The sequence below is a fragment of the Lolium perenne genome, chromosome 7, assembly GCF_019359855.2.
Source record: "Lolium perenne isolate Kyuss_39 chromosome 7, Kyuss_2.0, whole genome shotgun sequence".
NCBI classification, from domain to species: domain Eukaryota; kingdom Viridiplantae; phylum Streptophyta; class Magnoliopsida; order Poales; family Poaceae; genus Lolium; species Lolium perenne.
In genome coordinates, this window is record NC_067250.2 from 215,736,280 (window position 1) to 215,761,194 (window position 24,915).

General features: G+C 41.5%; 1 long non-coding RNA gene across 1 annotated transcript; it reads right to left on the reverse strand.

The window, feature by feature from the left end:
- Positions 1-913: 913 nt before the first annotated feature.
- LOC127312270 (uncharacterized) lies at positions 914-1,836 on the reverse strand. Its single transcript, XR_007858220.2, has 2 exons — positions 1,700-1,836; positions 914-1,069 (listed from the first exon to the last, which is right to left on the reverse strand). It is a non-coding gene; the product is annotated as an uncharacterized lncRNA (long non-coding RNA).
- Between the last annotated feature and the right edge of the window lie 23,079 nt (positions 1,837-24,915).

Below are 24,915 nucleotides of genomic sequence, written 5' to 3' on the forward strand. Positions count from 1 at the left end.
CTAACTCTCTCATGATCTCATCTACTTACTACGGATGTAAGTGCCCCTCTTTTCTTATTTTATTATGTACATATATATCTTTATATTGGTACAATTTTTTACAGGGGTGATAACAATCGATAAGGTTACCAAATACTCTTGGATGTGCATAAGAGAACAGAGACACCAGCACAGGATAGTTTTGTAAATTATTTTATTTATGATTATTTGATTAAGATAATACATTAAAGATAAATTCGAAGTGACAACCATACCAAACTTTTTCTTGGACCTCTAGGATGGCAGAATTTACCAATTACCTTGTGAATGAATTGATCATAATGCTCAATTTATGAAGGAAAGGTCCAGAAAATAGAATGTATTTGGTTGTGCTCAAGCCGTAGTTGCAAAGGTTGAATCCAGCAACCTCTTCACCGTTCAGTCCTAGCACAAGTAAACTCGTCCCACCGCTGCTGTTATGCCACACGTGAGCAGCACTACAATATGTCAATATCCTTGGTGTGTTTACCTATTTAAAGAATACGAAAAGGGAAATGAATTATCCAATATGCAGTTATGGATTTTCATATCAACCCACTGCGAAATGAAGTCCAGTCCAGGATAAGAAAAGGCAGAAGAAAATAAATAGTAGTAGGTAAGTAAACAAAATTACTTTTATATAATTAGGAACATATTCAACTACATTATCTCCCCTTTCCTCAGTACAATAATGATCGGTGATTATAATTCTGGATAAGTTTACACATCCTGAAAAAGAATAGAGGAGCATCCAAGTTTGAAGTTTCAAAAATGCAGAACTATGGACCACCCTCACCAGCAGAGACCATAATTCTTTCCTTCCGATTGGTTTCAGGACATGCCACTTGATATTGACTTTTCTTATTTTCATACGGAGTTAGTTGGGTATGCGACATTTCAGACAAGCATGCATTCAGCAGTTTGGTTTGATAATAAAATTGTCTCAAGCACAAAATAATGAGCTAAATCAAAATCTTGGTTAGACCATGAAATGGCAGAGGAAATTCAACCTTTGTCTCCAGGGAATTATTGCACAGAGGAGGGCTGCAATCTACAAAGAAAGAAATAAAAAACTGAAGAATGTAAGAATGCTAATTAACTCAAAACTGAGAAAATACTTTAAGAATAGTGCAAACGGATAGCCTAGCCATATACTGAAGAAAATCTCAATTCCTTAGCCCAAGTATGCTCCTGCAGTTTGGCCATCTTAGTGCACAATTGACCATGGTTTAAGGCGCTAGGGAGAACAACATAAGCAATTGGTACACCTAGTGGTGCTGCATAGACAGATTCTCTACACCGAGGACAACAAATGAAGCAGACGCGGCGGTGATACTCCTCGCTGCTGGCACACTATGTCCATGCATGTACCGTTGATCGATGTTGGCAAATGATGTGACATGATTGCACATCCAAGAGGTTGTAAACAAAAGAAGAGGTAAATCTATATCTGGAGACAACTGAAAGAAGAGCACAACCTCACTCTGTAACCAAATGTACATTCATAGGAATTGGATGCTTGTGATGGAAATAAAGATCATAATGATCCAAAAGCAAGGAGTTGCCACACATAATAGAATAATCGATATTAAGACGTATGTTTCAATCGCTTTTAGTACTGGAAATGAATCATAACAATCAATTAATTATACAAAGAAACAAAATAGAGTAGTCATATTACCTGACATGCAAGTGTTTGTCCAGGAAATGGAAGTGAACTCAAGATACATCTGAGATAGTAGAGAGGGAAACCCATGACTGGGGCAACGGGCAACCCAAGGAGCAAGTCCCAATATGCAAGATCAAGATACAGAGAAATTCAAAGTACCAACCTACCCAAGACATTCTTTTCAGCGGGACTTGTATTAGTAAGGCCATACCTGAATTATTAATAAAATAGCATTAATAAGTGACATCTATTGGAGACAAATCACTTGGTGATACTTATACGGATACCTTCTAAATTCGAATATAGGAGAAAAATATTCCATCAAAGCTAATAAAGGAACCAATACTTGAAGCAACACTAAGGTACACACATAAAGTGGCAAGTACATTCCATACATGCTATCCTTCATGCACCTTCCATTGACTATTTGGAACATTGTGTACTCTATGAATGGTACACAATATAGCAACAGAAATTGCAATATGTATGGAAATAAATATAGAGTTCATTACCTCGACACAAGACATGCCATTCCCCAGGAACGTGCTAGCTTTTTCGACATGGGCACTGACATGAGGGTGAGATCGCGGTGCAGTCTGTATGATGCTTCCAGTTCTCACTCCTAAACCAGCAGCAGTTCGTAGGCGTTGGAGCTAATAATACCAGAAGCAAAAGTTGTGTCTGGTGAACATACTGCAAAACAAAATCACTTGCAAAATAAGGAAATAGAAAATCAAGAAGCGAGATAAAAAAGCGACCCCTCACCTAGAGCTTATTTTAATAGGACACACTGAATTGAGGGGGTAAATGTCTATACAGAAGTTTTGGCTTGATAACAGTTTCAAGCCTGACTATGCATCGCCAAATTCTTGATATTTCCGGCAGTCTCCATCTTAAACTAATAAATTTTGCAGTAAAAAATGGTGGCATCAAAGATCAACCCATAAAAAAGAGATGCAATTGAATTTTCTATGTTCTCGACCCATAGAAAGTGAATTCTTAGAAATGAGGTGCATTACACTTATATGTATGCTCATAATTAATCATCACCGGCTTAACCAGTCCGTAAATGGCAAGCTATTGGTGCACTAATACAAATCTAAGCATGGTTGAACTGAAGAAACATGTGAACAAAAATATCAACAAACCTTCAAGCAGTTTGCAGATACGCCAATGGATAGTTACATTCAGGCATATATTCACCACAGATTTCTCAACTGATCAAAATCTGTTATTGTACAAAACGATCAAAATTAAATCCATGGATGCAGATCAATACTAATTGTACAAAAGGCAAATTGAGAACCAGTTAGTTTTACATGGATGCATAGAAAATGCAGCAATTATTCAGAGAAGGATGCATACGGTCTAGCACAGTCAACCATGCATCAATCGCAGTTTAGACATCCCACCAAACACAACATGCAACATCCAGAAATTCTTCTACTCACTCTTGAGCATATTGGCAACCTAGCTAACAGCTTGGCCATGTTTTCAACCATTTGCCAGGGAATGCTAAAAAATGTACAAGTGTTTCATGCGTAGTATTTATATCCCTAAGTCTATTTTCTGGCCTATAATTAAATGTTGTGAACAATATTACTCACTTCAGCTTATATTTAAGATTTTTGGATCAACAGATCACTTGATTGAACTCTTAGGTGATTGGCTGTGTCTTATGACGATCCATGGCGGTGCAGGTTCGAAAGGCTTTAGCTTGGATTAGATTGCTGGTTTACATTGACATCGAACTCGCATGCATAAGGAAGCATTATTGATGCAGCTAATAGAGAAGAACTTCATGGAAATGGAATTACCCCTCAGGGTCCAGTGCAACACGCTCTTCACAACAGGCCGTGATTTCTATGTAAATAAACAATCTAGTGCTAAGACCATATAAGTAAGAACAAAGCTAACTGGTAACCACTGGGAAAGGGAATTTTTGTGGGTAAATGAGTATAAAGAATAAGTACTTAAATGAAAATGCATTATATGTCAATTGTAACTCTGCTTTGAAAACAAAATTTCTTAAATTCTAACACAGGACTTCTTCGGTGGTACTGGAAGGCATACAAAAAACAGACCAAGATTTTCCATTTCTTACATGGATAAAGCGTGCACCCAATCGTCTTGCAGTTCTTTAAGAATATTCTTCATAGTGCATTATTAGATGCCTACTCTAGTAGTAAAAAAGTCTAACGAATGAATAATATACTTATACAGCAGCAAGTGAAGGAACAAAGTAGAAGCTGGTAACACAAGCGGTAACTATGGAATTTGGTACCTTACCTAGATAACATCGTTGGGTTCAGGCTCAGCGACCATATTGCACGGAGCTTGCATCAATTAACATGAATCCACGATCCATCAAACACTTCAGTATTGTACCATCAAAGCGGAGTTTAAGTTCTGAAGGTGTAAAAAATAAATATTCAACTGAGATTATCCAGGAGGAGCAACTAAGAAATAAATATTCAACCGAGTCTCATGATGATGAATTACATAATGTATGCTGCCCCAAAGGGCAAATTTCGTGAGCGGAAGATCTGAACCCGGCAGTAAACCTATCAACCTGTAGACAATAAGATTAGATGAAAATTGATTTTCAGATCACGTGCTGCAAAATATACATGCTTAGAAGTTGCTTCTGGTCCTCTTAATTTTCACAAAAAAAAATCAACATGCTAAAAAAAGAAAAGCTGGGAGAAGACCAATGCTCAAGTAACAACCCATAGCAGTCTGCTTCCTAGCATTTCTTTGCCACATGTGCAAGACCACCATCTATTGGCTGAAGCATCGCAAACCATGCAGGAATCAGTATGCACTAAGTTGTTCCTAATTCCTAGCCAAGCGACTTAGCTTGGATTATCTCCTAATAACTAACAACACACAAGATTCAACTATTTATATGGACTGGATGTTCAGATTTTCTCTCGTGCAATATGACTGGTTGCTGGAGAATATAAACGGAGGGAGAATGGATAGTTGATTCCTAGCCTAGTGAAGGAAATCTAATAGTTATCACATGACAGCTGGTGCGCGACAAGCAAAACAAAATAACCAGTAGCAACATTGTTGGAAGCCCTTCCAACCTTAGTAGCATCAGATTATGAGATTTACCATCAATGTTTTTGTGCATTGCTAGTCCTCACAAAAATATAATTTCTGGATAAAACAATTAACATCCACTACCAAGAACTCCATAGATTCAGAACTGAATTATAAACAATTGTGAGATAAAACAAAAGGCACTACCTCATTTGTAGCATGCCCATTTTCCTTGCCTCTGGAGAAACATGCTTCCTGAGCAGTAACAATCCAATCCATGAGTTGATCAAGTGGCGCTTCCTGACCAGAATCAAACAGACCTAAATTTTCCTATTTGCACTGAACAAATGGTGTTCTGACAATATTATAAGGGCGTGGTCCTGGTTCAACTATAACTGATTAAAACTTTGCTCTAACCAGATCAACACTGCACGAAAAAATGTATCAAAAATATAATTTTTCTACATTTACAAGTCAATGCAGAATCACATACCCAGCTAGTTGGATGCAAAATCAACTTCTTCCTGGGAGAAGTCCGTTGGCATTGTTGGGGAAATGGGTACCTATGGGCATGGAGTGTGGAGATTCATGATGTGGTTCCCCCGTTGCTAGGCCTCTCCTCTTCCTCACTCCATCGCCGTCTCTTCTTGCCTACTTCATATCTCTCTGCCACATTTACATCTGCAGAAGACAAAAAAGAAGAATCATTAATGACATTCCAAAGAGAAGATGTTCAGCAGGTTGGGGACTTTCGATCTAGCCCAACATCCTAGTGGCTGACTTCTCCGCTGCCAAGAAAAGCAGCTCCAATAGGGTCAGGTATGGTCGCTTACCCGTTTAACCAGTGCAGGAAGGATTTGTTCGTGAGTGAACTTTTAGAGAGAGAGAGAGGTAACCTGTAGAAACAGTAGGCTTCATCATTGTCGAACCGACGGGTTGCATCGGGTGGAATCGACTCGGCCAAAGGAGAGAGGGCGGCACTGCGCCACATCCAACTTTCCTCCTCCAAAATCTCACGAAAGTGTGGGCTGCTCAGCCATGGGGAGAGGTCGCAGAAGGAAGATGAGGGCGGAGGGCAGGGCTTCGTCTCTTCGCGCGACGTGGTGGACGAAGATGCAGAAGAAAGGGAGGGTCGTTGGGTGAGGCAGCGGCCCATGGTGGGGCACGGTAACGGCGGCCTCCTCCTCTTGTGCTCGTGGGGACCCAACTCCGAGCGAGCAGCGGCGACCTCCTCCTCTCACACTCGCCGCAGATCGATTGGGGGAGGAGAATCGTGCTGGCATTGGGAGGACGATGAAGTGCGGCGGCGCATCGTGCTCCTCCTGCTAAGCAGCAGGGAGGAGGAAGGACGGAGGAGAGGGGCAGCAGCGGCGGCGAAGCGGTGGGGATTGAGGGGACGATTTGGAGGAGGAGAACGTGAGGAGGAGGTGGCGGCGGGGATGGGAGGGGGCGTGAGGTGAGAGGAGGACGCGGAGCGAACGGGTAGGGTTTGGCTTGGGTCTCTGGTTTTGTCTCACGCCATTGTTCTGCCCAAACACGTCTGACCAAAACCATTCTCACCCGCAGTCACCGACAGGGGGCCCGGACGATGCTGGGTCCCAATAGCAGCCAGAGGTGGGTAGCACATGGCTATTGCATGGCTTTATCTAGTGGGAGGAGAGGCAACAATGAACGGACCAGATTATCCTGCCAGGAAGATCGGACGGTTGAGAAGTTCAAATCGTTGTGAAGCCCCCTATGGGGGGCATCGTTTATACCTTTAGATGAGCATCTCTTCAGGGTTCAATACGGGAGAGAATAGCCCCAGCATATGGTGGGTCCACTCATGTGACTATGAAACAACATATGCATTCTCCATTCTGACGTAGAGTGATCTGACCGCGCATGCAAGTGGACCATGAAAGCAACCTGGTAGCTTTAGCCCGTCGGTGCAACAGCCAGGAGGGACCACTCCATGTGAGGACAAAGCAAATCATTACCTACCGCAGGATGGATAATCAACGGACGCGAGGACAACCGATTTTTGGTGCACTGATCCGGCGACCGACGCCTAGCGTGTCCCTTTTGAAATGGAAAAAGTCCAAAATAAACCTTAAACTTGTAGGCAAAAGCTAACTCGAACCCCAAACTCCTAATCCCTGAAATTGGCACTCTAAACTTAGCAATCCTGGTCTATTTCGAACCTTAGGTATGTTTGGCACACCGGGAATTTACAATCCCGGCCGGGATTACAGTCCACTCTCACTGACTTGTGGAGCCCACTTGTAAGAACCATCTTCCTCAACCTCCACTCCCACGAGCTCCCTGTGAAGATCCACTCCCCCTCTGCCCGACCGTCCCTAGAGATGAGCAGCTCGGATCGGCGTTGAGGACCTCCGCCTGGAGCTACCCCGGTCAAGGCCGCCGTCGGGAGCTACCAGAGGCCACCGTCGAGAGTAACCAGAGGCTGTTGTCTGGAGCGGCTGCACCTACACCGGCAGGATGAAGCCAAGAACAGGCCGCGCACTGGAGATGTTCCCGTGCACACTAGTCCTTGTCAGCGCCGCCTACTTTCGGAACCTGCGTCACCTTCCTCTGTGGCATGGAGCTCCTCCTGTCACTGTCTGCCACCGTCCCTAGCGAGCGTGCTGAATAAAGCCTGGATCTTCTGATGTGTTCGTGTGCACTATTCCTGTCGAGCGCGCTGTGAGTAGCACCTACATCTTCTCCACTGCCCCCTGTTTAATCTCTATTTGGTTCACCGAATGCGGTGGCGCTGTTCATCGGAGTATGAGAAGAGGATGAAGATGATATGACAAGTGGACCATATATGTCAGTAGGACTAGCGATTATTTTGTTCAATTTTTTTTTCTTTATTGGGTTGACTTGCCACGTCAGCGAAATCCCACCTCAAATAAATCCAGGGTTTAAAATAGACCGGGATTGCTAAGTTCAGAGTGCGAATTTCAGGGATTAGGAGTTCAGGGTTCGATTTAGCTTTTGCCTACAAGTTCAGGGTTTATTTTAGACTTTTTCCCTTTTGAAAAAGGGTTAAACGAAATCGACCCGTGAGGATAGCCTCGAGCCCGTAGCCATGTCAAAATAACGCACTCAGATCACGTATTAGTACGTGGCCCATTTATATTAAGACAAAATAGTACGTGGATCCATGGCGTTTGTGAGCCAGGCCTGCAGAGGACCTCCGAGTCCGAGACGGGTTCGTCCACATTCCGAACCCACACACGGAAGAAAACAGTCGATCACTCGATCCTGTTTCCGATCCGAGTCCCGCTCCGGGTCGACATCCACACCTGCGCGCCAAAGAAAAAGGTTCTTGCTTTATAATCTCGACACCCCACCAGGCCACCATCATCATCAGCTGCTTCCCCAATTTGGGATCTCGCGGCGTCCTGAGTAAGGCGGAAGAGGCGCAGAAGATCAGCTTAACCGATGGCCCGCGTGGAGGGTTCGTACCATCGGCGCATCAAGTCGGCGGACGAGATTGCAGCCAAGGAAGCGGCGGCCGGCAAGGAGTGTCCGCTGAAGCCGTGCACCACCACGAAAAGGAAGTCAGAGGAGGCGGTGTCGGCCGGCGACGAGTGCCCGCCGGAGCCACGCATCACCAAGAAAAGCAAGGTGCAGGCGGCGACGGTGGCCAAAGGCGAGGAGGCTCGGGCGAAAAAGATGACCCGGCTGCCGCAGAAGGAGGTTGCTTGGATCCTCGCCCAGGAGGCCTTTGAACCTGACCATCGCGTCCCGCCTGAAGTCAGGGCCCTGAGACGCCTGAGCCGTGACCTTTGGCCTCCGCCGGAGGAGATGTCCGACAGTTACATCGATGCACGGGTCTTCATTCAAATTGAGGAGGACTTCTCCGAACACCAGGCCTGGGTCCGCAGCCAGTACCGCAAGCATGGATACGTCGAGGTGGACGACGACTTCTTGGCTGACAGGGCCAACGCCCGAGCAAGTTGCGACAAAGCACGGGACAATGTATTCAAAGACGTGGACTTCTCCGGCGTCGAGGATCTCAAGGAAATGTTCATGGACTTGTGGTCATGAACCCTTGTCATTTGTCTACGATCGTCCATCTAAGAACACAGTTATTAGTTCAGCTGTGATGTATCCTTCCGTTATCATCCAAAGATATCATTGTATCGTTACTGTCATCCACCATGTGATCTGGGCACTGTAGAACCCTTTTGTGTAATAATAATTCAGCGAGTTATATTCCTCTTTTTGAGATCATGATGTGGTTCTGCTCTTACCTTGCGCAAATGTGTGTTTTGGTTTGCAGTTTATCAAATCCCTGAGTTACCTTCGAGGGTTAAGTCTGCTCATAATTACGTGGTTGGGTATGTCCATGGCCTCTGTAACAATTAGTTAAGTCAGAAGCTGTAATGCTTGTAAAGTAGTTCAAAAGTTGCAACAGCAATAGTGTATGGCTGTAAACAGAATTACATCAAAGGCTGGTATACATGAGATAGCAAAGCATGGCGCACGAGACGATGACAACGACTTCTCAGACGGCGAAGATCTCAAGGACCTTATTATGTACTTGTGGCCCTGAACCCATGTTATTTGTAATGCAAACGTGTATCTGATGATCGATGTACAGCTGCAGCTTTAAGCTCGATATAAGTGTAGCCGTGATGATACATGTAGCCCTCTGGTTAGCAAGGCACTATGGCAATGATGAAAACCATAGATTTTTCTAATATTTTTTCTCAAATTTTGGAAATGATATATGTAGTTTTTCAAGAAAATTACACCACCGCTTGAGGCCGAAGCGGCAAGCTCATACTGCTCCAGGCTGGAGCGGTAAGGTGGTGGTCAAAATCATCGCCGCACCTGCCAGAGGTAAGGGCATCTCCAACGCGGCGATCAAATCGGACGCGTTGGCCAGTCTGGATGGGACCGTTTTGGTGGCCGCGTGAACACGTGGACCGGCGGACCTGGCAGTCGGTCCGTTTGGGTCGCGCACTGCCCCCATCGCGCGGACGCATCCCAAATGTGAATTATAACAAAAATAAATATAAAAAAAGGCAAAACAAAAACAATTACAAATTAAATTTAAACTAAAGTTCATTTAACTTAGCCCCCTATTTTGGGCAATTTTTACACAAAAGAAAGCCCTATATGGGCTTTAAACTAAAAAAATGATGAAACCCTACTCCAGGGTTTGGGATGCGATGGCCGCCGGTGCACCACCCTACTCCCAGTAGTACTCGTCGTCATCGCCGTCGATGAGGACGACGCCGCCCGGCGGCGACGCGCTGTTCCGGCTGGACACGCCAGAGGGAGCCGGGGACTCCGGCCAGGGCGACCACTGCGCCCTTTCCCAGGCGGAGTGCGGGTCCGTAGGGCTCACCGGCCTGCAGGCGTGCCAGCCGCGCTGCCTCCTTCTGCCGCTGCTCTGCCGCAGCGGCCTGCAGCTCCGCCTAGTGCCGGAGCGCGACTAGGCGCTCCTCCTTGATACGCGTAAAGCACACGTCCGTTGGGAACCCCAAGTGGAAGGTATGATGCGTATAGAAGCAAGTTTCTCTCAGTAAGAAACCAAGGTTTATCGAACCAGTAGGAGCCAAGAAGCACGTTGAAGGTTGATGGCGGCGAAGTGTAGTGCGGCGCAACACCAGGGATTCCGGCGCCAACGTGGAACCTGCACAACACAATCAAAGTACTTTGCTCCAACGTAACAGTGAGGTTGTCAATCTCACCGGCTTGCTGTAACAAAGGATTAGATGTATAGTGTGGAAGATGATGTTTGTTTGCGAAGAACGGTAAAGAACAATTGCAGTAGATTGTATTTCAGATGTAAAGAATGGACCGGGGTCCACAGTTCAATAGAGGTGTCTCTCCCATAAGATAAATAGCATGTTGGGTGAACGAATTACGGTTGGGCAATTGACAAATAAAGAAGGCATAACAATGCACATACATATATCATGATGAGTACTATGAGATTTAATCAGGGCATTACGACAAAGTACATAGACCGCTATCCAGCATGCATCTATGCCTAAATAGTCCACTTTCAGGTTATCATCCGAACCCCTTCCGGTATTAAGTTCTAAACAACAGACAATTGCATTAAGTATGGTGCGTAATGTAATCAACACAAATATCCTTAGACAAAGCATCGATGTTTTATCCCTAGTGGCAACAGCACATCCACAACCTTAGAACTTTCTGTCACTGTCCCAGATTCAATGGAGGCATGAACCCACTATCGAGATAAATACTCCCTCTTGGAGTTACAAGTATCAACTTGGCTAGAGCCTCTACTAGCAACGGAGAGCATGCAAGAACATAAACAACATATATGATAGATTGATAATCAACTTGACATAGTATTCAATATTCATCGGATCCCAACAAACACAACATGTAGCATTACAAATAGATGATCTTGATCATGATAGGCAGCTCACAAGATCTAACATGATAGCACAATGAGGAGAAGACAACCATCTAGCTACTGCTATGGACCCATAGTCCAGGGGTGAACTACTCACACATCGATCCGGAGGCGATCATGGCGATGAAGAGACCTCCGGGAGATGATTCCCCTCTCCGGCAGGGTGCCGGAGGCGATCTCCTGAATCCCCCGAGATGGGATTGGCGGCGGCGGCGTCTCTGGAAGGTTTTCCGTATCGTGGCTCTCGGTACAGAGGGTTTCGTGACGAAGGCGTTAAGTAGGCGGAAGGGCGGAGTCGGAGGAGTCACGAGGGCCCCACACGCTAGGGCCGCGTGGGCCCCCCCTTAGGCCGTGCCGCCCTAGTGTGGCGGCGCCCCGTGGCCCCACTTCGTTTCTCCCTCGGTCTTCTGGAAGCTTCGTGGAAAAATAGTCCCACAGGCGTTGATTTCGTCCAATTCGAGAATATTTCCTTACTAGGATTTCTGAAACCAAAAACAGCTAGAAAACAAAGAATCGGCTCTTCGGCATCTCGTCAATAGGTTAGTGCCGGAAAATGCATAATAATGACATATAATGTGTATAAAACATGTGAGTATCATCATAAAAGTAGCATGGAACATAAGAAATTATAGATACGTTTGAGACGTATCAAGCATCCCCAAGATTAGTTCCTACTCGTCCTCGAGTAGGTAAACGATAACAAGGATAATTTCTGAAGTGACATGCTATCATAATCTTGATCAATACTATTGTAAAGCACATGAGATGAATGCAGCGATTCGAAGCAATGATGAAGACAATGAGTAAACAACTGAATCATATAGCAAAGACTTTTTATGAATAGTACTTTCAAGACAAGCATCAATAAGACTTGCATAAGAGTTACTCATAAAGCAATAAATTCTTAGTAGAAAGCTTTGAAACAACACAAAGAAAGATATAAGTTTCAGCGGTTGCTTTCAACTTTAACATGTTTATCTCATGGATAATTGTCAATACAAAGTAATATAACAAGTGCAATAGGTAAACATGTAAGAATCAATGCACACAGTTTACACAAGTGTTTGCTTCTAAGATAGAGAGAATAGGTAAACTGACTCAACAATAAAGTAGAAGAATGGCCCTTCACAGAGGGAAGCATGGATTACTATATTTGTGCTAGAGCTTTTCATTTTGAAAACAAGAAACAATTTTGTCAACGGTAGTAATAAATCATATGTGTTATGTATAAGACATCCTATAAGTTGCAAGCCTCATGCATAGTATACCAATAGTGCTCGCACCTTGTCCTAATTAGCTTGGATTAACACGGATTATCATTGCATAACATATGTTTTAACCAAGTGTCACAAAGGGGTACCTCTATGCCGCCTGTACAGAGGTCTAAGGAGAAAGTTCGCATTGGATTTCTTGCTTTTGATTATTCTCAACTTAGACATCCATACCGGGACAACATAGACAACAGATAATGGACTCCTCTTTAATGCATAAGCATTCCACAATAGATAATATTCTCATAAGAGATTGAGGATTTGTGTCCAAACTGAAACTTCCACCATGATTCATGGCTTTAGTTAGCGGCCCAATGTTCTTCTCTAACAATATGCATACTCAAACCATTTGATCATGAAAATCGCCCTTACTTCAGACAAGACGAACATGCATAGCAACTCACATGATATTCAACAAAGGTAAAAGTTGATGGCGTCCCCAGAAACATGGTTACCGCTCAACAAGCAACTTATTAAGAAATAAGACAGATAAGTACATATTCTTCACCACAATAGTTTTTAAGGCTATTTTCCCATGAGCTATGTATTGTAAAGGCAAAGAATAGAAGTTTAAAGGTAGCACTCAAGTAATGTACTTTGGAATGGCAGAGAAATACCATGTGGTAGGTAGGTATGGTGAACACAAATGGCATAGTTTTTGGCTCAAGGATTTGGATGCACGCCCCTCTCAATACAAGGCTAGGCTAGCAAGGTTGTTTGAAGCAAACTCAAGTATAAAATGGTACAGCAAGACTCACATATGAAGATATTGTAAGTATTATAAGACTTTACATTGTCTCCTTGTTGTTCAAACACCTCAACCAGAAAATATCTAGACTCTAGAGAAACCAATCATGCAAACCAAATTTTAACAAGCTCTATGTAGTTCTTCATTAATAGGTGCAAAGTACATGATGCAAGAGCTTAAACATGATCTATATGAGCACAACAATTGCCAAGTATCAAATTATTCAAGACATTATACCATTTACATCATGCGGCATTTTCCGTTTCCAACCATATATCAATGAACGAAGTAGTTCAACCTTCGCAATGAACATTAAGAATAAAGCAAAGAACACATGTGTTCATATGCAACAATGAGCGTGTCTCTCTCCCACACAAAGAATGCTAGGATCCGATTTTATTCAAACAAAAACAAACATACGCTCCAAGCAAAGCACATAAGATGTGACTGAATAAAAATATAGTTTCACTAGAGGTGACTTGATAAGTTGTCGATGAAGAAGGGGATGCCTTGGGAATCCCCAAGCTTAGATGCTTCAGTCTTCTTAAAATATGCAGGGATGAACCACGGCGGCATCCCCAAGCTTAGACTTTTCACTCTTCTTGATCATATTGTATCATCCTCCTCTCTTGACCCTTGAAAACTTCCTCCACACCAAACTAAAAACAAACTCATTAGAGGGTTAGTGCATAATTCATATATTCAGAGGTGTGATACGTCTCCGACGTATCGATAATTTCTTATGTTCCATGCCACATTATTGATGATATCTACATGTTTTATGCATACTTTATGTCATATTTATGCATTTTCCGGCACTAACCTATTAACGAGATGCCGAAGAGCCAGTTGATGTTTTCTGCTGTTTTTGGTTTCAGAAATCCTAGTAAGGAAATATTCTCGGAATTGGACGAAATCAACGCCCAGGGGCCTATTTTTCCACGAAGCTTCCAGAAGACCGAAGAGGAAACGAAGTGGGGCCACGAGGCGACGACACGCTAGGGCGGTGCGGCCCAGGTGCTGGCCGCGCGGCCCTGTTGTGTCGCCACCTCGTGACGCCCCCTGACCTACCCTTTCGCCTACTTAAAGCCTCCGTCGCGAAACCCCCAGTACCGAGAGCCACGATACGGAAAACCTTCCAGAGACGCCGCCGCCGCCAATCCCATCTCGGGGGATTCAGGAGATCGCCTCCGGCACCCTGCCGGAGAGGGGAATCATCTCCCGGAGGACTCTTCACCGCCATGGTCGCCTCCGGAGTGATGAGTGAGTAGTTCACCCCTGGACTATGGGTCCATAGCAGTAGCTAGATGGTCGTCTTCTCCTTATGTGCTTCATTGTTGGATCTTGTGAGCTGCCTAACATGATCAAGATCATCTATCTGTAATGCTATATGTTGTGTTTGTCGGGATCCGATGGATAGAGAATACTATGTTATGATGATTATCAATCTATTACCTATGTGTTGTTTATGATCTTGCATGCTCTCCGTTATTAGTAGAGGCTCTGGCCAAGTTTTTGCTCTTAACTCCAAGAGGGAGTATTTATGCTCGATAGTGGGTTCATGCCTCCATTAAATCTGGGATAGTGACAGAAAGTTCTAAGGTTGTGGATGTGTTGTTGCCACTAGGGATAAAACATTGATGCTATGTCCGAGGATGTAGTTATTGATTACATTACGCACCATACTTAATGCAATTGTCTGTTGTTTGCAACTTAATACTGGAAGGGGCTCGGATGATAACCTGAAGGTGGACTTTTTAGGCATAGATGCATGCTGGATAGCGGTCTATGTACTTTGTCGTAATGCCCAATTAAATCTCACTATATTTATCACATCATGTATGTGCATTGTCATGCCCTCTCTATTTGTCAATTGCCCGACTGTAATTTGTTCACCCAACATGCTATTTATCTTATGGGAGAGACACCTCTAGTGAACTGTGGACCCCGGTCCTATTCTTTACATCGAATACAATCTACTGCAATATTTGTTCTTTTACTGTTCTTCGCAAACAATCATCATCCACACTATACATCTAATCCTTTGTTACAGCAAGCCGGTGAGATTGACAACCTCACTGTTTCGTTGGGGCAAAGTACTTTGGTTGTGTTGTGCAGGTTCCACGTTGGCGCCGAAATCCCTGATGTTGCGCCGCACTACAACCCGCCGCCATCAACCTTCAACGTGCTTCTTGGCTCCTCCTGGTTCGATAAACCTTGGTTTCTTTCTGAGGGAAAACTTGCTACTGTCTGCATCACACCTTCCTCTTGGGGTACCCAACGGACGTGTAAATTGCACGCATCAAGCACATTTTCTGGCGCCGTTGCCGGGGAAATCAAGACACACTGCAAGGGGAGTCTCCACAATCCAATCTCTTTACTTTGTTTTTGTCTTGCTTTACTTTATTTACTATTTTGTTTGCTGCACTTAAACAAAACACAAAAAAATTAGTTGCTAGTTTTACTTTATTTACTGTCTTGCTCTCTATATCAAAAACACAAAAAAATTAGTTACTTGCATTTACTTTATCTAGTTTGCTTTATTTACTGTTGCTAAAATGAATACTCCTGAAAACACTAAGTTGTGTGACTTTACAACCACAAATAATAATGATTTCCTATGCACACCTATTGCTCCACCTGCTACTACAGCAGAATTCTTTGAAATTAAACCTGTTTTACTGAATCTTGTTATGAGAGAGCAATTTTCTGGTGTTAGTTCTGATGATGCTGCTGCCCGTATTAATAATTTTGTCGAACTTTGTGAAATGCAAAAGTATAAGGATGTAGATGGTGATATTATAAAATTGAAATTGTTTCCTTTCTCGTTAAGAGGAAGAGCTAAAGATTGGTTGCTATCTTTGCCTAAGAATAGTATTGATTCATGGACTAAATGTAAAGATGCTTTTATTGGTAGATATTATCCTCCCGCTAAAATTATATCTTTGAGAAGTAGCATAATGAATTTCAAGCAATTAGATAATGAACATGTTGCTCAAGCATGGGAGAGAATGAAATCTTTGGTAAAGAATTGCCCAACCCATGGACTGACTACTTGGATGATCATCCAAACCTTCTATGCAGGACTAAATTTTTCTTAGCGGAACCTATTGGATTCAGCTGCAGGAGGTACCTTTATGTCCATCACTCTTGGTGAAGCAACAAAGCTTCTTGATAATATGATGATTAATTACTCTGAATGGCACATGGAAAGAGCTCCACAAGGTAAGAAGGTAAATTCTGTCGAAGAAACCTCCTCCTTGAGTGATAAGATTGATGTGATTACGTCTATGCTTGTGAATGGTAGATCTAATGTTGATCCTAGTAATGTTCCATTAGCTTCATTGGTTGCTCAAGAAGAAAATGTTGATGTAAACTTCATTAAAAATAATAATTTCAACAACAATGCTTACCAGAACAATTCTAGTAATAACTATTGGCCATATCCTTATAATAATGGTAACGGTTATGGTAATTTTTATGGGAATTCTTACAACAATAATAGGAACACACCCCCTGGACTTGAAGCTATGCTTAAAGAATTTATTAGTACACAAACTGCTTTTAACAAATCTGTTGAGGAAAAGCTTGATAAAATTGATATTCTTGCTTCTAAGGTTGATAGACTTGCCTCTGATGTTGATATTTTAAAATTGAAAGTTATGCCTAACAAGGATATTGAAAATAAAATTGTTACTACAGAAAATGCCATCCAAGTTAGAATTAATGAGAATATAAGATTGATGGCTGAATTGCATGCTAGGTGGGAAAGAGAAGAAAATGAAAAACTAGCTAAAGAGAATAATGTAGCTAAAGTTTGGACTATTACCACCACTAGTAATGATAATGATTCACATATTGCTACACCTCCTACTAATAATGGTGAAATAATTGGTGTTGGCAATGTTTCTACTTCTAATGCAAAGCCTGCAAAACTGCCGGAAACTGCTAAAACTGTTGAAACTGCCTGTGATAAAACTGCTGAAATTTTTTCCAACATTGGGGATGATGATCCCATTGCTGTAGATCATAATGGTTTAGACTTTGATGATTGTCACATCTCTGAAGTTATAAAGTTTTTACAAAAGCTTGCTAAAAGTCCCAATGCTAGTGCTATAAATTTGGCCTTTACAAAACATATTACAAATGCTCTCATAAAAGCTAGAGAAGAGAAACTAAAACTTGAAACCTCTATTCCTAGAAAGTTAGAGGATGGTTGGGAACCCATCATTAAGATGAGGGTCAATGATTTTGATTGTAATGCTCTATGTGATCTTGGTGCAAGTATTTCCGTTATGCCTAAAAAACTCTATGATATGCTTGATTTGCCACCGTTGAAAAATTGTTATTTGGATGTTAATCTCGCTGATAATGCTAAAAAGAAACCTTTGGGGAGGATTGATAATGTTCGTATTATGGTTAACAATAACCTTGTCCCCATTGATTTTATTGTCTTGGATATTGAATGCAATGCATCTTGTCCCATTATATTGGGAAGACCTTTTCTTCGAACCGTTGGTGCTACTATTGATATGAAGGAAGGTAATATTAAATATCAATTTCCTCTCAAGAAAGGTATGGAACACTTCCCTAAAAAAAGAATGAAGTTACCTTATGATTCTATTATTAGAACAAATTATGATGTTGATGCTTCATCTCTTGATAATACTTGATTCACACTTTCTGCGCCTAGCTGAAAGGCGTTAAAGAAAAGCGCTTATGGGAGACAACCCATCTTTTTACTACAGTACTTTGTTTTATATTTGAGTCTTGGAAGTTGTTTACTACTGTAGCAACCTCTCCTTATCATGTTTTTGTTCCAAGTAAAGTCTCTATGGTAAAGTTGATGCTAGATTTGGATTGCTGCACAGAAACAGCATTGCTGTCTATCACGAATTCGCGCAGAAGTCTCTGTACAAAAATCAAAAAAATCTGCAAATTTACGTGCGTGATCCTCACATATGTACGCAACTTTCATTAGTTTTGAGTTTTTCCGTTTGAGCAAGTTAAGTGCCCCTTCCAGGTTCGTCTTTACGGACTGTTCTGTTTTTGACAGATTCTGCCTTTTATTTCGCATTGCCTCTTTTGCTATGTTGGATGAATTTCTTTGATCCATTAATGTCCAGTACCTTTGTGCAATGTCCAGAAGTGTTAAGAATGATTGTGTCACCTCTGAACATGTGAATTTTTGATTGTGCACTAACCCTCTAATGAGTTTGCTTGAAGTTTGGTGTGAAGGAAGTTTTCAAGGGTCAAAAGAGGAGTATGATATACTATGATCAAGAGGAGTGAAAGCTCTAAGCTTGGGGATGCCCCGGTGGTTCACCCCTGCATATTTTAAGAAGACTCAAGCGTCTAAGCTTGGGGATGCCCAAGGCATCCCCTTCTTCATCGACAACATCATCAGGTTCCTCCCCTGAAACTATATTTTTATTCAGTCACATCTTATGTGCTTTGCTTGGAGCGTCGGTTTGTTTTTGTTTTTGTTTTTGTATGAATAAAATGGATCCTAGCATTCATTGTGTGGGAGAGAGACACGCTCCGCTGTTGCATATGGACAAATATGTCCTTAGGCTTTACTCATAGTATTCATGGCGAAGGTTCAATCTTCTTCGTTAAATTGTTATATGGTTGGAATCGGGAAATGCTACATGTAGTAATTCTAAAATGTCTTGAATAATTTGATACTTGGCAATTGTTGTGCTCATGTTTAAGCTCTTGCATCATACACTTTGCACCCATTAATGAAGAAATACATAGAGCTTGCTAAAATTTGCTTTGCATATTTGGTCTCTCTAAAGTCTAGATAATTTCTAGTATTGAGTTTTGAACAACAAGGAAGACGGTGTAGAGTCTTATAATGTTTACAATATGTCTTTTATGTGAGTTTTGCTGCACCGGTTCATCCTTGTGTTTGTTTCAAATAACCTTGCTAGCCTAAACCTTGTATCGAGAGGGAATACTTCTCATGCATCCAAAATCCTTGAGCCAACCACTATGCCATTTGTGTCCACCATACCTACCTACTACATGGTATTTCCCCGCCATTCCAAAGTAAATAGCTTGAGTGCTACCTTTAAATTTCCATCATTCGCCTTTGCAATATATAGCTCATGGGACAAAATAGCCTTAAAAACTATTGTGGTATTGAATATGTACTTATGAACTTTATCTCTTATTAAGTTGCTTGTTGTGCGATAACCATGTTCCTGGGGACGCCATCAACTACTCTTTGTTGAATATCATGTGAGTTGCTATGCATGTTCGTCTTGTCTGAAGTAAGGGCGGTTTTCACAATCAAATGGTTTGAGTATGCATACTGTTAGAGAAGGACATTGGGCCGCTAACTAAAGCCATGAATCATGGTGGAAGTTTCAGTTTGGACATAAAACCTCAATCTCTTATGAGAATATTAACTGTTGTTGAATGCTTAAGCATTAAAAGAGGAGTCCATTATCTGTTGTCTATGTTGTCCCGGTATGGGTGTCTAAGTTGAAGAATGATCAAAAGCGAGAAATCCAATGCGAACTTTCTCCTTAGACCCTTGTACAGGCGGCATAGAGGTACCCCTTTGTGACACTTGGTTGAAACATATGTTATGCAATGATGATCAGTGTTAACCCAAGCTAATTAGGACAAGGTGCGGGCACTACTAGTATACTATGCATGAGGCTTGCAACTTGTAAGATATAATTTACATGATACATATGCTTTATTACTACCGTTGACAAAATTGTTTCATGTTTTCAAAATAAAAGCTCTAGCACAAATATAGCAATCGATGCTTTCCTCTTTGAAGGACCTTTCTTTTACTTTTATGTTGAGTCAGTTCACCTATTTCTCTCCACCTCAAGAAGCAAACACTTGTGAACTGTGCATTGATTCCTACATACTTGCATATTGCACTTGTTATATTACTTTACATTGACAATATCCATGAGATATACATGTTATAAGTTGAAAGCAACCGCTGAAACTTAATCTTCCTTTGTGTTACTTCAATACCTTTACTTTGATTTATTGCTTTATGAGTTAACTCTTATGCAAGACTTATTGATGCTTGTCTTGAAGTACTATTCATGAAAAGTCTTTGCTTTATGATTCATTTGTTTACTCATGTCATTACCATTGTTTTGATCGATGCATTCATTACATATGCTTACAATAGTATGATCAAGGTTATGATGGCATGTCACTCCAGAAATTATCTTTGTTATCGTTTACCTGCTCGGGACGAGCAGGAACTAAGCTTGGGGATGCTGATACGTCTCCGACGTATCGATAATTTCTTATGTTCCTTGCCACATTATTGATGATATCTACATGTTTTATGCATACTTTATGTCATATTTATGCATTTTCCGGCACTAACCTATTAACGAGATGCCGAAGAGCCAGTTGTTGTTTTCTGATGTTTTTGGTTTCAGAAATCCTAGTAAGGTAATATTCTCGGAATTGGACGAAATCAACGCCCAGGGGCCTATTTTTCCACGAAGCTTCCAGAAGACCGAAGAGGAAACGAAGTGGGGCCACGAGGCGACGACACGCTAGGGCGGCGCGGCCCAGGTGCTGGCCGCGCGGCCCTATTGTGTCGCCACCTCGTGACGCCCCCTGACCTACCCTTTCGCCTACTTAAAGCCTCCGTCGCGAAACCCCCAGTACTGAGAGCCACGATACGGAAAACCTTCCAAAGACGCCGCCGCCGCCCATCCCATCTCGGGATTCAGAGATCGCCTCCGGCACCCTGCCGGAGAGGGGAATCATCTCCTGGAGGACTCTTCACCGCCATGGTCGCCTCCGAGTGATGAGTGAGTAGTTCACCCTGGACTATGGGTCCATAGCAGTAGCTAGATGGTCGTCTTCTCCTTATGTGCTTCATTGTTGGATCTTGTGAGCTGCCTAACATGATCAAGATCATCTATCTGTAATGCTATATGTTGTGTTTGTCGGGATCTGATGGATAGGGAATACTATGTTATGATGATTATCAATCTATTACCTATGTGTTGTTTATGATCTTGCATGCTCTCCGTTATTAGTAGAGGCTCTGGCCAAGTTTTTGCTCTTAACTCCAAGAGGGAGTATTTATGCTCGATAGTGGGTTCATGCCTCCATTAAATGCAGGGGATGGCGAGAAAGTTCTAAGGTTGTGGATGTGCTGTTGCCACTAGGGATAAAACATTGATGCTATGTCCGAGGATGTAGTTATTGATTACATTACGCACCATACTTAATGCAATTGTCTGTTGTTTGCAACTTAATACTGGAAGGGGTTCGGATGATAACCTGAAGGTGGACTTTTTAGGCATAGATGCATGCTGGATAGCGGTCTATGTACTTTGTCGTAATGCCCAATTAAATCTCACTATATTTATCATATCATGTATGTGCATTGTCATGCCCTCTCTATTTGTCAATTGCCCGACTGTAATTTGTTCACCCAACATGCTATTTATCTTATGGGAGAGACACCTCTAGTGAACTGTGGACCCCGGTCCTATTCTTTACATCGAATACAATCTACTGCAATATTTGTTCTTTTACTGTTCTTCGCAAACAATCATCATCCACACTATACATCTAATCCTTTGTTACAGCAAGCCGGTGAGATTGACAACCTCACTGTTTCGTTGGGGCAAAGTACTTTGGTTGTGTTGTGCAGGTTCCACGTTGGCACCGGAATCCCTGGTGTTGCGCCGCACTACATCCCGCCGCCATCAACCTTCAACGTGCTTCTTAGCTCCTCCTGGTTCGATAAACCTTGGTTTCTTTCTGAGGGAAAACTTGCTACTGTCTGCATCACACCTTCCTCTTGGGGTTCCCAACGGACGTGTTAATTGCACGCATCAAGGTGACATAATCATTCTTAACACTTATGGACATTGCACAAAGCTACTGAAAGTTAATGGAACAAAGAAATCCATCAAGCATAGCAAAACAGGCAATGCGAAATAAAAGGCAGAATCTGTCAAAACAGAACAGTCCGTAAAGACGAATTTTCCAGGGGCACTTAACTTGCTCAGATGAAAATGCTCAAATTGAATGAAAGTTGTGTACATATCTCAGGATCACGCACGTAAATTGGCAGATTTTTCTGAGTTACCTACAGAGAACCCTACCCAAATTCGTGACAGCAAGAAATCTGTTTTTGCGCAGTAATCCAAATCTAGTATTGACTTTACTATCAAAGACTTTACTTGGCACAACAATGCAATAAAATAAAGATAAGGAGAGGTTGCTACAGTAGTAAAAACTTCCAAGACTCAAATATAAAACAAAGTGCAGAAGTAAAATAATGGGTTGTCTCCCATAAGCGCTTTTCTTTAACGCCTTTCAGCTAGGCGCAGAAAGTGTGAATCAATTATTATCAAGAGATGAAGCATCGACATCATAATTTGTTCTAATAATAGAATCATAAGGTAACTTCATTTTATTTCTAGGGAAGTGTTCCATACCTTTCTTGAGAGGAAATTGATATTTAATATTACCTTCCTTCATATCAATGGTAGCACCAACAGTTCGAAGAAAAGGTCTTCCCAAAATAATGGGACAAGATGCATTGCATTCAATATCCAAGACAACAAAATCAACGGGGACAAGGTTATTGTTAACCATAATACGAACATTATCAATCCTCCCCAAAGGTTTCTTTATAGAATTATCAGCAAGATTAACATCCAAATAACAATTTTTTAATGGTGGCAAGTCAAGCATATCATAGATTTTCTTAGGCATAACAGAAATACTTGCACCTAGATCACATAAAGCATTACAATCAAAATCATCGACCCTCATCTTAATGATGGGCCCCCAACCATCTTCTAACTTCCTAGGAATAGAAGTTTCAAGTTTTAGTTTCTCTTCTCTAGCTTTTATGAGAGCATTTGTAATATGTTTTGTAAAGGCCAAATTTATAGCACTAGCATTGGGACTTTTAGCAAGTTCTTGTAAGAACTTTATAACTTCAGAGATGTGACAATCATCAAAATCTAAACCATTATGATCTACAGCAATGGAATCATTGTCCCCAATATTTTAAAAAAATCAGCAGTTTTATCACAAACAGTTTCAGCAGTTTCATCAGTTTCAGGCAGTTTTGCACGCTTTGCACTAGGAGTAGAAACATTGCCAACACCAATTATTTTACCATTGATAGTAGGAGGTGTAGCAACATGTGAAGCATTATCATTACTAGTGGTGGTAATAGTCCAAACTTTAGCTACATTATTCTCTTTAGCAAGTTTTTCGTTTTCTTCTCTTTCCCACCTAGCATGCAATTCAGCCATCAATCTAATATTCTCATTAATTCGAACTTGGATGGTGTTTGCTGTAGTAACAATCTTATTATCATTATCCTTATTAGGCATAACTTTCAATTTTAAAAGATCAACATCAGAGGCAAGTCTATCAACCTTAGAAGCAAGAATATCAATTTATCAAGCTTTTCCTCAACAGATATGTTAAAAGCAGTTTGTGTACTAATAAACTCTTTAAGCATGGCTTCAAGACCAGGGGGTACACTCCTATTATTGTTGTAAGAATTCCCATAAGAATTACCATAACCATTACTATTAGCAGAAGGATATGACATATAGTTGTTACCAGAATTATTCCTATAAGCATTGTTGTTGAAATTATTATTTTTAATGAAGTTCACATCAACATGTTCTTCTTGGGCAACCAATGAAGCTAAAGGAACATTATTTGGATCAACATTAGATCTACCATTCACAAGCATAGACATAATAGCATCAATCTTATCATTCAAGGAAGAGGTTTCTTCAACAGAATTTACCTTCTTACCTTGTGCAGCCCTTTCAGTGTGCCATTCAGAGTAATTTATCATCATATTATCAAGAAGCTTTGTTGCCGCCCCCAAATTGATGGACATAAAGGTTCCTCCAGCAGCTGAATCCAATAGGTTCCGCGAAGAAAAATTCAATCCTGCATAGAAGGTTTGGATGATCATCCAAGTAGTTAGTCCATGGGTTGGGCAATTCTTTACCAAAGATTTCATTCTTTCCCATGCTTGAGCAACATGTTCATTATCCAATTGCTTGAAATTCATTATGCTACTTCTCAAAGATATAATTTTAGCAGGAGGATAATATCTACCAATGAAAGCATCTTTACATTTAGTCCATGAATCAATACTATTCTTAGGCAAAGATAGCAACCAATCTTTAGCTCTTCCTCTCAAAGAGAAAGGAAACAATTTTAATTTTATAATATCACCATCTACATCCTTATACTTTTGCATTTCACAAAGTTCAACAAAATTATTAAGATGGGCAGCAGCATCATCAGAATTAACACCAGAAAATTGCTCTCTCATAACAAGATTTAGTAAAGCAGGTTTAATTTCAAAGAATTCTGCAGCAGTAGCAGGTGGAGCAATAGGTGTGCATAGGAAATCATTATTATTTGTGCTAGTGAAGTCACACAACTTAGTATTTTCAGGAGTATTCATTTTAACAGTAGTAAATAAAGCAAACTAAATAAAGTAAATGCAAGTAACTAATTTTTTTGTGTTTTTAATATGGAGAACGCAAACAAGATAGTAAATAAAGTAAAGCTAGCAACTAATTTTTTGTGTTTTTGATATAAAGAGCAAACAAAGCAGTAAATAAAATAAAGTGAAGCAAGACAAAAACAAAGTAAAGAGATTGGAAGTGAGAGACTCCCCTTGCAGCGTGTCTTGATCTCCCCGGCAACGGCGCCAGAAATTTACTTGCTGGCGTGTAGTTGACGTGGGAGTTAGAAATCT